This window comes from Pinus tabuliformis, chromosome 2_2 (genome assembly GCF_031772625.1).
Source record: "Pinus tabuliformis cultivar Carrire ecotype Pingquan chromosome 2_2, CPIR1, whole genome shotgun sequence".
Taxonomy (NCBI): Eukaryota; Viridiplantae; Streptophyta; class Pinopsida; order Pinales; family Pinaceae; genus Pinus; species Pinus tabuliformis.
The window spans coordinates 71,354,335-71,365,602 of NC_142300.1; the positions used below are offsets into that span (position 1 = coordinate 71,354,335).

General features: G+C 38.8%; 1 pseudogene; it reads right to left on the reverse strand.

Annotated features, from left to right (window-relative positions):
* Window positions 1–237: 237 nt before the first annotated feature.
* LOC149191500 (uncharacterized) lies at window positions 238–10,331 on the reverse strand (annotated as a pseudogene).
* Between the last annotated feature and the right edge of the window lie 937 nt (window positions 10,332–11,268).

The window sequence follows — 11,268 nt, forward strand, 5'->3', positions numbered from 1 at the left end:
TAAGTAAACTACAACTTTGTTAGTAAAGCATTCTCTTAAATTCTCATCACTTCTAGTCCAAAAATGAAGCATAACAAAGAATTTTAATAACGAGCTAAGACATTAATATTTGTAGAGCTTTTTATCAACCTATGCATTTATCCCTTCAACTTCTTGATCTCCAAGCTCAAAGAAAACTAAATTTTAATGGGAGAAAGATATATTTGTCAAGCTAGTAAATCGCATACTATCAAACAGTCAACTTACTACAAGGTACATATTTATTCTCTAGTTCAACTCATGCAACGTGACTGCCATGGATTTCTTGGGTGATTTTCCCTTTGCTTAGATGGGCAAAGCTCCACATACATTTGCACCCAAGTACTGAGATATTTGCATAACCAAGGAGGAATTGATGAGCAAACTCGAGTTCCCCTTCAATTCTATGTTCTTACCTAACCTATGCAAAAATTCTGAAGAGAAAGGGAGTGCCCCTGATAGCATGTTACCACTCAGATTAAGGTGGTACATGTGAGAAAGATTACCTATAATGGAAGGAATCTTGCATGACAACCTATTTTTCTCCAAATTCAAAGAGCTTAGATTCAAAAGTTTGCCATAAGCCATGGGTATTGAGCCTGCGTACCCAAACTAGCAAACCTAAGCTCCTAAGCTTTCTAATATTTCTAAGTTCAACAGGAAATGGAGAAAACATTGGATTATTATCTATTATGAAGTATTGGAGGCTCTGTAAACTTCCCAACGAAGGAGGGAATCTTCCTTTAATCTTTTTTTTTTTTTAGAGCTATGAACTCCAAGTTTTTAGGTTCACAAGGGTTGCAGGAATGTGGCATGTGAGGTAATTAGAGCTTAAATCCATCTTCTACAATGTCGTCAAATTTCTAAGGGATTCCAGAATGGGTCCTATAAGATTGTTGTAACTTAAATCAAGGCCCAACAAGTTGCTTAAACTCCCCAATCCCTGAGGAATTTGTCCCTTGAAAGAATTATAACTCAAATATAAATGCATGAGACTATTTAGAATCCCCAAATCTAGTATGATGCTCCCATGAAGATTGTTCTGAGAGTGTCAACACCTGTAATCCCCTCAAGCTGCCAAAATCCCCAGGAATTTCACCAGTCATATCCTTGTTAGCACGTAGGCTCAACTGCTCCAAATTTGGGTCCACCTTACAAAACCCAAAGGAATTGTGATGTTCTCATGCATGAAACACTGGAGCATAAAGAGTGCCTACAAATATGAGAGCTTGAAAATTAAAATTGGAAACAAAGCATTTTTATTGCATGAAGGATTAGGTTTGTACCCAAAATTAAGCCTAGAAACATGCAATAAATTGTCGTCCCTTGTTTTCACTCCAAGCCCTTCCATGTTCCTTGTACACAAGGATGTGGATAGGCTTTTATCCATTTTCATCTACAGACATAGATTCCATTACTTCAAATAGAGCTTTTGTTTCCTTAGGATTCATTTTGGCATTGGAGACCTGTTAATCTGCCTAGCCTCCATGATTTTTATGATGTGCTGCTCCATGAATTCTTACCAATAACAACAAAAACATGCTCACAATGTATTTAGAAGGATACATTGAATGTGCCAGAGAAAATAGATATACCAATCTACGAAACAAATCCAATGCCTATAATGTGTCGTGTGGATTGGGATGTTAGAAAGCACTGGATAAATGTTTACATCTTGTGAGGAGGTGATAGAGAATCCCAATAATATTTGGAGGGAGACTTTAAAACTACTTAGTGTGTAACGCAAGGGTTGTCTTCGGCAGTTGCAAGATTGAATTAAAAAATCAAATCTTTTATCATTTCTTGTCATATTTTACCAATGTATCTACTATTGACTAGTATGAATTAAGTGTATTACTTCTGTTAAAGAACATAATCTTTTTAGTCAATGGTGATTCTATTAAAGAACATAATTATTTTAGTCTCCGGTGATTTTGTTAAAGAATATGAACATTTTAGTCTTAGACCATATTGATATTTTCTATTTGGTTGATTGTTTGATTGATTGACATTCATTATCTGTGAATGTGTTTTGTGGATTAAGATATGGTTTCTTGTAAGATTTTTCATCATCTGTGAAGATTCTTCTTTATAATTTTAGTTTTTGTAAATTAAGAAATAGATTGTGGTTTTGTATGGATGTAAACCTTCCAATTGCAAAAAAAACAATCCCTTTAGTGATTTCTTGAGAAACACAAAGACATGTGTGAGACATTATTTTCAATATTTTCTTCTCGTTCAACCCTCTTGTTTTATTGATTTGTCTTTTTAAACCCAAAAATTTAAAGAAATGGACCGTCTTTGTGGACTAACCTGTAATTACAACATATCCTTGTGGTTTCTGCAAAACTATTCTGCCACTACCACTCTTTTATTACCTGACAACCCAACTTTGTGGAGTCCACTTCTACTTGCTACAGTTATTTGACCAATAAATATGGTGTTTTTTTCATTCAAAAGTTTTAACCTTTCAAGATTTAATGGTAAACATTTCATCCATGTGCTTATGGAAAAACGAACTTGAGTGTATGAGCATTATTTATTGGAAAGGTGGTTCTGCAGAAGCATCCTTGATTGCATTTTCCCCTATTGTAGTAGTTTGTGACAAATTTTAATTATAATATGTACATTATTATAAACTATTTTCATTTTTTTCCCCGAATATTTTTGTGGTGTATTATGTTTTGGTGTTTTTCTACTTTGGTTGGATTCCTTCCCTAACATGGCTATTTATTATTATTAGAAATGAAGAAATGAAATTTAATATCAGAATATATTGCATCCTAGATTGAAAAAATGGATAGCTTTGTTTTCTTGAATGACTTTTTAAACTTGGCATGTGATTTTCTTTTGCATGAATATTTATGGCTAGCTTCATTTCCAGTTGGCACCGAGGTTTGTATAAATGGTCTATTTTATTAGTGGAAATAATTACATCTAGAAAATATAAGTTGTGTGTATGTCTATATTGAAAAAAAAAATAGACTTAATAGTAAAAATTATTTGTTGCACCTACAAGATCATTGAGTCCACTATCCCACAGCTAGACATGTTGCATAAAATCTAAGTGGATACATATGTATTAGAAAAATTGAAAATTAATGGCCTTTGTCAATAAGTGAAATTACACTCCTCAATATGTTATGTTTCTGATCTTGGTGTTGTGATTTTTATGCATAGGCGGATGAAGTGCTCTCTTAGCTTGGTGTTCAATTAATAATGTTAATTTTTTCAATGGACAGTGGGATTAGTTGGATTCTATCTATAAGTATAATTGGGATTTCTATAACTTGGAGCTATGTGATTGCATCTTATATTTTGCTCTTATTTTTTTCGTATGGCTCGAGACAGACATTCTTTTCATTTCTGCAAATTAAACTCAAAGAAATAGATGGAAAGTAAATTAATTTTTTAACTTTGTCTACAAAATTCCAAACCTATTGAAGGAAAAATGCACCACTTTATCATTTGAAGAAGGTGGAGAACTTTGCGGGGAGGTCTATCTTTTTGGATGCATAGAATGTAATCTCCTTGTGATTTAGCATGCGTCCAAGAGGTGGAGGTGGAGGCACACCAGGAGCACCTGGTTGAGGCAGTGGATGAGGTGGGGGCATGGGTATGCCACTGGTAGATTTTACACTATTAGACCTAGGAGAAGAAGAAATTATTGGTTTAGGAGGTGGTTTTGCAACATATGGAGGATTTTTTTGTATTTTAGCAAGCTTCATTTTGCTGATTTCTTGAATCTCACTTGGGTAATTAATGGGACCAGCCCATACTTTGGTTTACGACTCTTATTGATATTAGTCTGGTGTTATGATTAACAATGTGTTATTGATAATATTGCATAATTATTTGACTTATGATTAAACACTAATCACACATTAATCAACTGATATTTCTTGACGATAGCTGGAAGCATTTATGGTAGCTCTTAATGTGGTGGCTGAGCTGTGCTTACCTCAATTCTTGTTTCCCACTCGTTGAACTTGGCAAAACCCTTGGCATTCGTCATTCGGTCATTTTGGTTTTTTGCTCTGCATGGTGAATACAGTGAGGGTTTGTTCTAGAAGTGGTTTTCTGTGTTGTGTGTGGATGGAAATGAGCCACAGGCTCTGCCTGCGTTGGCTATGGGTTGTGCTACTTGTTGGTATGGCTCTATCACTCATTCTGGTAACTTGTTTGCTCGACTCCTTGGCATAGAATGGTGGTTCTGCTCGCTTGCATGAGTGAATGGCTACAATATGTTCTTGTGCAGTTGCTTGACTTATATTTGCTCCACTGTCATTGTTTTTCTGTGGTTGTTCTGCTGGTTAGACTTGTTTAATGGTGTTGTGCATGTTATAGTTCACATCTACAATGGCCTCCTCCTGCTCGCAATTTCACTCCAGGTAATTTATTCCTCCATGATTTATTTTTTCTCCTTCTATTTTTCTGGTTCTAACAAAAATTGTTCCTCGGTCTCAGGTAATCACCAAGGTTTGTGGCTCAATGGCTTGTGTTCTGTCCATGCTGCTAATCCTCCAGGTAAAGGAAAAAAATCTTCTCTGTGTGTACAATTTTTTGTTTCTTTTCCCTTTCTCTGTTGACAATTGGGCTAACAATCTTGCCCTGTTTTGATTTCGCAAGTTGGGGGTTTGCTATTGGGCATGCTTGGTATGAACGCCACGGCCCTTTCCTGGTAGGCTCTGCCACTATTTCAACTTGTTTTTATGGCCAGTCTCTGTCGTTTAGGTTGATTTGAGTCCCAGCACTTGTTTGCTTATATGCCTCTATCGTCGCTATATGACCTGGGTTATTTGGCACAAACCCTTGTTTGATTCCATAAGGTTTGTAATTATAAAATTATTATAAGAGACTGTTTGAAAAGTTGTTCAAAACCCTCATCTAGGGTTTTACTGGTTCATTTGGCTCTTTAACTGTTCGTTTGGTTATTCCTAGACTCTGTAATATATATACAGACATTTCTTTTTTGTAATGAAAAGAATTACAGTGGAATTCATTTGTGTTTGTTACCTTTGTCCTGAATGTGGTTACTCAGAATTTGTTTTCTCGTCCTAGACTGAACTTGTTTGAACCGTGCCTATTTGTTTCAGTTATGGACTCCATTTGGTGTTTGCTAGCCTTCGTGCTGGGAGTTCTCGTGCAATTTCCTTTGCTTGGTTTTCGTTATTTAGAAGAGAAAATAAGTGAAAGAAATATGCATGCACTGTATCTGCTTATTATAGGTTATTCGATGACTAGGAAAACGTAAATAAACATATCAATGATGTTACAGATGGATTCGAAATGAAATAAAATTCTTCTCTGTCTTCTATTATTGTATTCGTATGTTGAACCCTCAGAATGATTTACAATTTTGTATTTGTACTTGTTTGTCCACAGTTATCTGAACTGTGTGTAGTTACTTTTCAGTTGTTTCTTTATTAGTTACATAACTGTTAATGCATTCGGTTCTACTTGCACTGCAAGATTTTACATTTGACATGATTTTCTTTCTTTTTATACAATAAAAGAAACAATTATAAAACAATTATTCACTAAAAGACAGTGACCCAAACTAACTAGACTACTAGACTGTTCTCTAACTAATACTGAAATTAAAAAAGGAAACAAGTCCCTACATTCTGCTTTGACTTATTAAACATAAAGAAACCAAATGCTGATTAAACTTTCCACCTTGGCAGAGACCAACACCCGGTCATGGTGCCCTTAGCTGGATGCTCCTGCATCAGGCTCCCGGGGTAAAAAAAAAAAAAAAAAAAAAAATCATGACTCCGGTCCATGAGCTTCTCAACTAAATAACCTGCCTACTCTATCTAACTACCATCAAGCCACGAACTATCCTCAATAGGACGGTTCCTCCACTTGACTAGATATTGCAGGTACTCTTTTCGTCGAGTTCGCTTGGCCACCTGAGTGTCGAGGATCCTCTCGATCTTTGGAGGCTGAACGTAAGGAATTTGTCTCATCCAAGTCTCACTTCTGTCTTGGGTGTCCTATGTAGGCCATGTGGTACTATCTTCCTCTAAACCAGCAGTGTATGTAAATAGGTCTGCCACATTAAAGATGGGTGAGATGCCTATTCCTTGTGGCAACTGTATTTCATAGGCATTCGCTGAAAATTTCTGGAGAATTTTGCAGGGACCTATCTTCTTGTACTTCAGCTTGTTGTATGCACCTCTAGGAAAACGTTCCTTTTGCAGATGCGTGAGGACTTCATCCCCCACATTAAACTACACTTCTCTCCATTTCAAATCTGCGTGCTACTTATATTTTTTACTGCTATCCTGCAATTTAATTTTCACCTGCTCGTGCAAATATTTCATCACGATAGTGAAATCCTCCCCATCAGCACTCTGTCTTTCCTATTGTCCTAGATCTCGCAACTCATGCACTCCGCGAGGATGCATGCCATACAAGATCTGAAAAGGAATACAACTTGTGTTGCGATTGGGCGAGTCATTATAAGCGAACTCTGCCTGGGCAAGTACTCAATCCCACATCCGTGAATTTTCACCAATAGAACTCCGTAGCAGGTTCCCCAGACTTCTGTTTACCACCTTTGTTTTCTCATCAGTCTGCGGGTGATAAGCAGAGCTGTAACTCAACTGTGTGTCCATCTTCTTCCACAGGGTGTGCAAAAAGTTCCCTGTAAACTTCACGTCCTTGTCAAAGAGAATGGACTTAGGTAAACCATGTAGCATGACAATCTCTGTAAAGAACAAGAGGGCCACATGAGTGGCATCGCTATTTTTTCTACAAGGGATGAAATGCGCCATCTTTGAAAACCAGTCCACTACTACCATCACTGAATCATAATCCCGTTGTGTCCTTGGTAGACCCAAGACGAAGTCCAAGCTGACTGAGTCCCACAGTCTACTTGGAATGGGCAATGGCATGTAAAGTCTCGTATTTTGACTGTGTCCTTTTGCCAACTGACACACTTTACATCTAGTCACAAATCTCTGCACATCCCTTCACATTTTTGGCCAATAATAAAAATGACTGAGCTGCTCCAATGTCTTGTCTATGCCACAATGCTTGGCTAGACCTCCATTGTGCTTCTCCCAAATGATATTCTCTCTCATTGTGCAGTCAGGAATGCATAATTGTCCTCCTACAACAACTTCTCTTGCAGATTATAGTCCAACCATGGACTATTCTCTCTCACCAAAGGATTCTAACACACTTCGAAGCCTCCTTAAAATCTGTGCTAGTCTGATACAAATATTTCAAGTGCTCAAAGCCCAGCACTTGTATAGTACTCTCCTGCAAGAGTAAGGCTCTCCTACTCAATGCATCTGCCACCTTGTTGGCCTTCCTGCTGATGTGTTTCAACACAAAGGTGAAACTCTGCAAATATTCAACCCACTTAGAATGTTTGTGATTCAGCTTGTGCTCTTGCATCACATACTGTAGTGCAGAATTATCTGAGAATAAAACAAATTCATTCCCCAGCAAATAGTGTCTCCAATGCTTTAGCGCTTGGACGACAGCATAGAATTCCTTGTCGTAGGATGAATACTTCTGCCTACTTTCATTCAACTTCTCACTGAAAAATGCAATAAGCTTATCTTCTTAACTAAGTATAGCTCCAATGGTTGTATCGCTTGCATCACAGTGAACCTAAAAAAGCTTTTTAAAATCTGGAAATCTTAGGATTGGTCTCTCTGTGATCTTTTTCTTCAGTAGCTGAAAACTCCTCTCTGCTACCTCAGTCCAACGAAAAGGTTGACTTGCCTTCTTAATAGTATCCAACATAGGTGCATAGATTTCACTAAAATTTCTTATAAATTTTTGGTAAAAACTCGCCAACCCATGAAAACTACATACCTCAAACAGACTTTTCGGGGATGGCCAGTTGACTATCGCTGCAATCTTCTCTGGGTCCATCTTCAACTCATTTTCTACAATTACAAAGCCCATATAAACCAATTCTTTTTGCAAAAAAGTACACTTTTTTAGATTTATCAGCAACTTATTCTACTGCAATTTCTCCAACACTTTTCGAACATGTTGAAAGTGTTCCTCTCTCATCTTGCTGAAAATTAATATATCATCCAGGTACACTATTACAAACTTCCCAATGTATTATTTCAGCATTTCATTCATCAATCGCATAAAGGTACTGGGTGCATTGCTCAGTCTGAATGGCATTACTAGCCACTCATACAGTCCCTCGTTAGTCTTGAATGTTGTCTTCCACTCATCCCCTTCTCGAATTCGAATCTAATGATACCCACTCTTTAGATCAATCTTGGAAAAACATGTTGCCCCACTCAAGCAGTCCATCATGTCATCCATCCATGGCAGTGGAAACCTGTACCAAATGGTAATCTTATTGATGGCCCTTGAATTTGTGCACATTCACCATTCTCCTCCTCTCTTGGGAGCGAGAACTGTTGGAACTGTGAAAGGGCTCAAACTCTCCCTTAACAGCCCTTTATCTAGCAATTCCTACGCTTGTTTTCTAATCTCTTCGTTGTCTTTGGGGCTCATCCGATATGCTGCCTTATTCGGCAAACTTGCTCCTGGTATAAAGTCAATATGATGACTTATACTTCTTTTAGGGGAAAGTTTATCTGGCAAGTCATCCACCACTATATCGCTAAACTCCTGCAACATCTGTTGAATTTCTGTGGGCAAATATGACACCTCTGTGTGTAGCAACACCGTCTTTGCTCTCCTTACAATAGCATAGCTCACATCATTGTCCTCAATTTGTTTCAAAAACTACTTTCCACCCATTAACAACACTCTCATCTCACTTGTTCCCGCTGTCTCTTCCTCCTTGATGGGCACAAGCGTATGCTTGATCCCATCTTTGACAAACTTATAACAGTTTGTCTTCCCGTCATGTACCACCTTCCTGTCATACTGCCATGGCTTACCTAATAGTATGTGACATATATCCATCGGCATTATGTCACAAATGACCTTATCCTTATATCTATCGACATGGAACTCCACTTCGCATTGCTTATCTACCAACAACTAATGGCCCTTTTGCATCCATGATACCTTGTAAGGAGTGGGGTGTTTCAACTGCTTCAACCCCAACTTTTCCACCATCTCCGTGGCTACCAGGTTGTCTGTACTTCCACTATCGATAATCAGCTTACAACACTTACCGTGTGACTTACAAACTATCCAAAACAAAGCTTTCCTTTGAGTTTGTTCAGTTGTTTCTTTGGCTGGTTTCAGCAACACCTTGTTCAAAACTAAGGCTTCCCCTATTTCCGACACATTTTCTGCTTCTTAGGGAGGTGCCTCTACTTCCTCTGGTTGTGCGTCATACACGCCTCTCTGTCCAGCTTATTCCATTTCAGGACACTCAAAAGATCTATGCCCCCACTTGTGGCACCTGTAACATTGATAACTAGCTCCTCTGCCTCAGCCATTTCCCCTGCTTCGCTGGTATGGCCTGCCGCCTCTCATGTTGTCACCTTTTTCTGTTGTTTCGGAAGCTTTGGAATTGCTACCTTCTTCATTACTGCTAGCAGTTTGCCCTCCGCCATAAGATTGTCCTCTTCCTCTGTCGGTTCCTCGTCCTCTCCTAGCATTTTGTTTTCTGGTGATCTTCTCCTCTGCTTTCATAACACTCTGATATGCTTCTTCGATGTTTTTCGGGGAAAGAATGTTGATTTCATCTAATATTTCTAACCTTAAACCATTTACATACCTGGCTGTTTTCTCAGGGTGTCCTCTGTATAACCTGCTCTTAAATTTACCCGGTAAAATTCTTTAGTGTACTCCCTTACTGTCATCCCTTTCTGCTTCAGATTCTTCACTTGCCGATGTAGTGCAATCTGGTAATCCTTACGCAGAAATCTGCCTTTCAACTTGGCCACCATCCTTGACCATTTCTTGATTGGCAACTTGTTCAACCTCCTTCTCTCTGTTTGGACATTGTCCCACCACAGGGCTACGTGTCCCTTCAACTTTGTCGCAGCGAACTTAACCCTCCAGTCTTCATTGACCTCTTCACACTCAAAATACTTGTCTAGTTTGTTGATCCAGTCCAACAGAACTTCTGTGGACAAGTTGTCGTCATAATTTGGGATTTTTGGTTTAGGCTTGCTGCTTGCCAATAGGACCGACCTCAACAGTCTCATTTCTAGTCCTTCTTCATCCAATCCATCTGTTGTCACTATGCCTACCTCTTCGCTGTCATCTCCTACCTCTGGATCCCTTCTCCTCCCTGCTTCAATTGCCTCCAAACAAGCAATAAGGATCCTGATCTCCTCTCGCAACCCTTCATCTGCTGCTCTCCGAGCACCTCTTCCACGTCCTCGTCTTCCAACTTCCATTTCTCAAGAAAACACTAAATCCTGCTCTGATACCACTATGATGGGACCAGCCCATACTTTGGTTTATGACTCTTATTGATATCAGTCCGGTGTTATGATTAACAATGTGTTATTGATAATATTGCGGAATTATTTGACTTATGATTAAACACTAATCACACATTAATCAACCGATATTTCTCGATGGTAGCTGGAAGCATTTATGGTAGCTCTTAATGTGGTGGCTGAGCTGTGCTTACCTCGATTCTTGTTTCCTGCTCATTGAACTTGGCAAAACCCTTGGCATTCGTCATTGAGTCATTTTGGTTTTTCACTCTGCATGGTGAATACAATGAGGGTTTGTTCTGGAAGTGGTTTTCTGTGCTGTGTGTGGACGGAAATGAGCCACAGGCTCTGCCTGCGCCAGCTATGGGCTGTGCTACTTGCTGGTGTGGCTCTGTTGCTCGTTCTGGTAACTTGTTTGCTCGACTCCTTGGCACAAAATGGTGGTTTTGCTTGCTTGCATGAGTGAACGGCTATGGTATGTTCTTGCGCAGTTGCTTGACTTATATTTGCTCCACTATCATTGTTTTTTTGTGGTTGTTCTACTGGTTAGACTTGTTTAATGGCGTTGTGCATGTTACAGGTCACATCTATGGTGGCCTCCTCCTGCTCGTAATTTCACTCCAGGTAATTTATTCCTCCATGATTTATTTTTTCTCCTTCTATTTTTCTGGTTCTAACAAAAATTGTTCCTCGGTCTCAAGTAGTCACCAAGGTTTGTGGCTCAATGGCTTGCATTCTGTCCATGCTGCTAATCCTCCAGGTAAAGGAAAAAAAATATTCTCCGTGTATACAGTTCTTCATTGATTTTCCCTTTCTCTGTTGACAGTTGAGCTAACAATCTTGCCCTGTTTCGATTTCACAGGTTGGGGGGTTTGTTGTTGGGCGTGCTTGG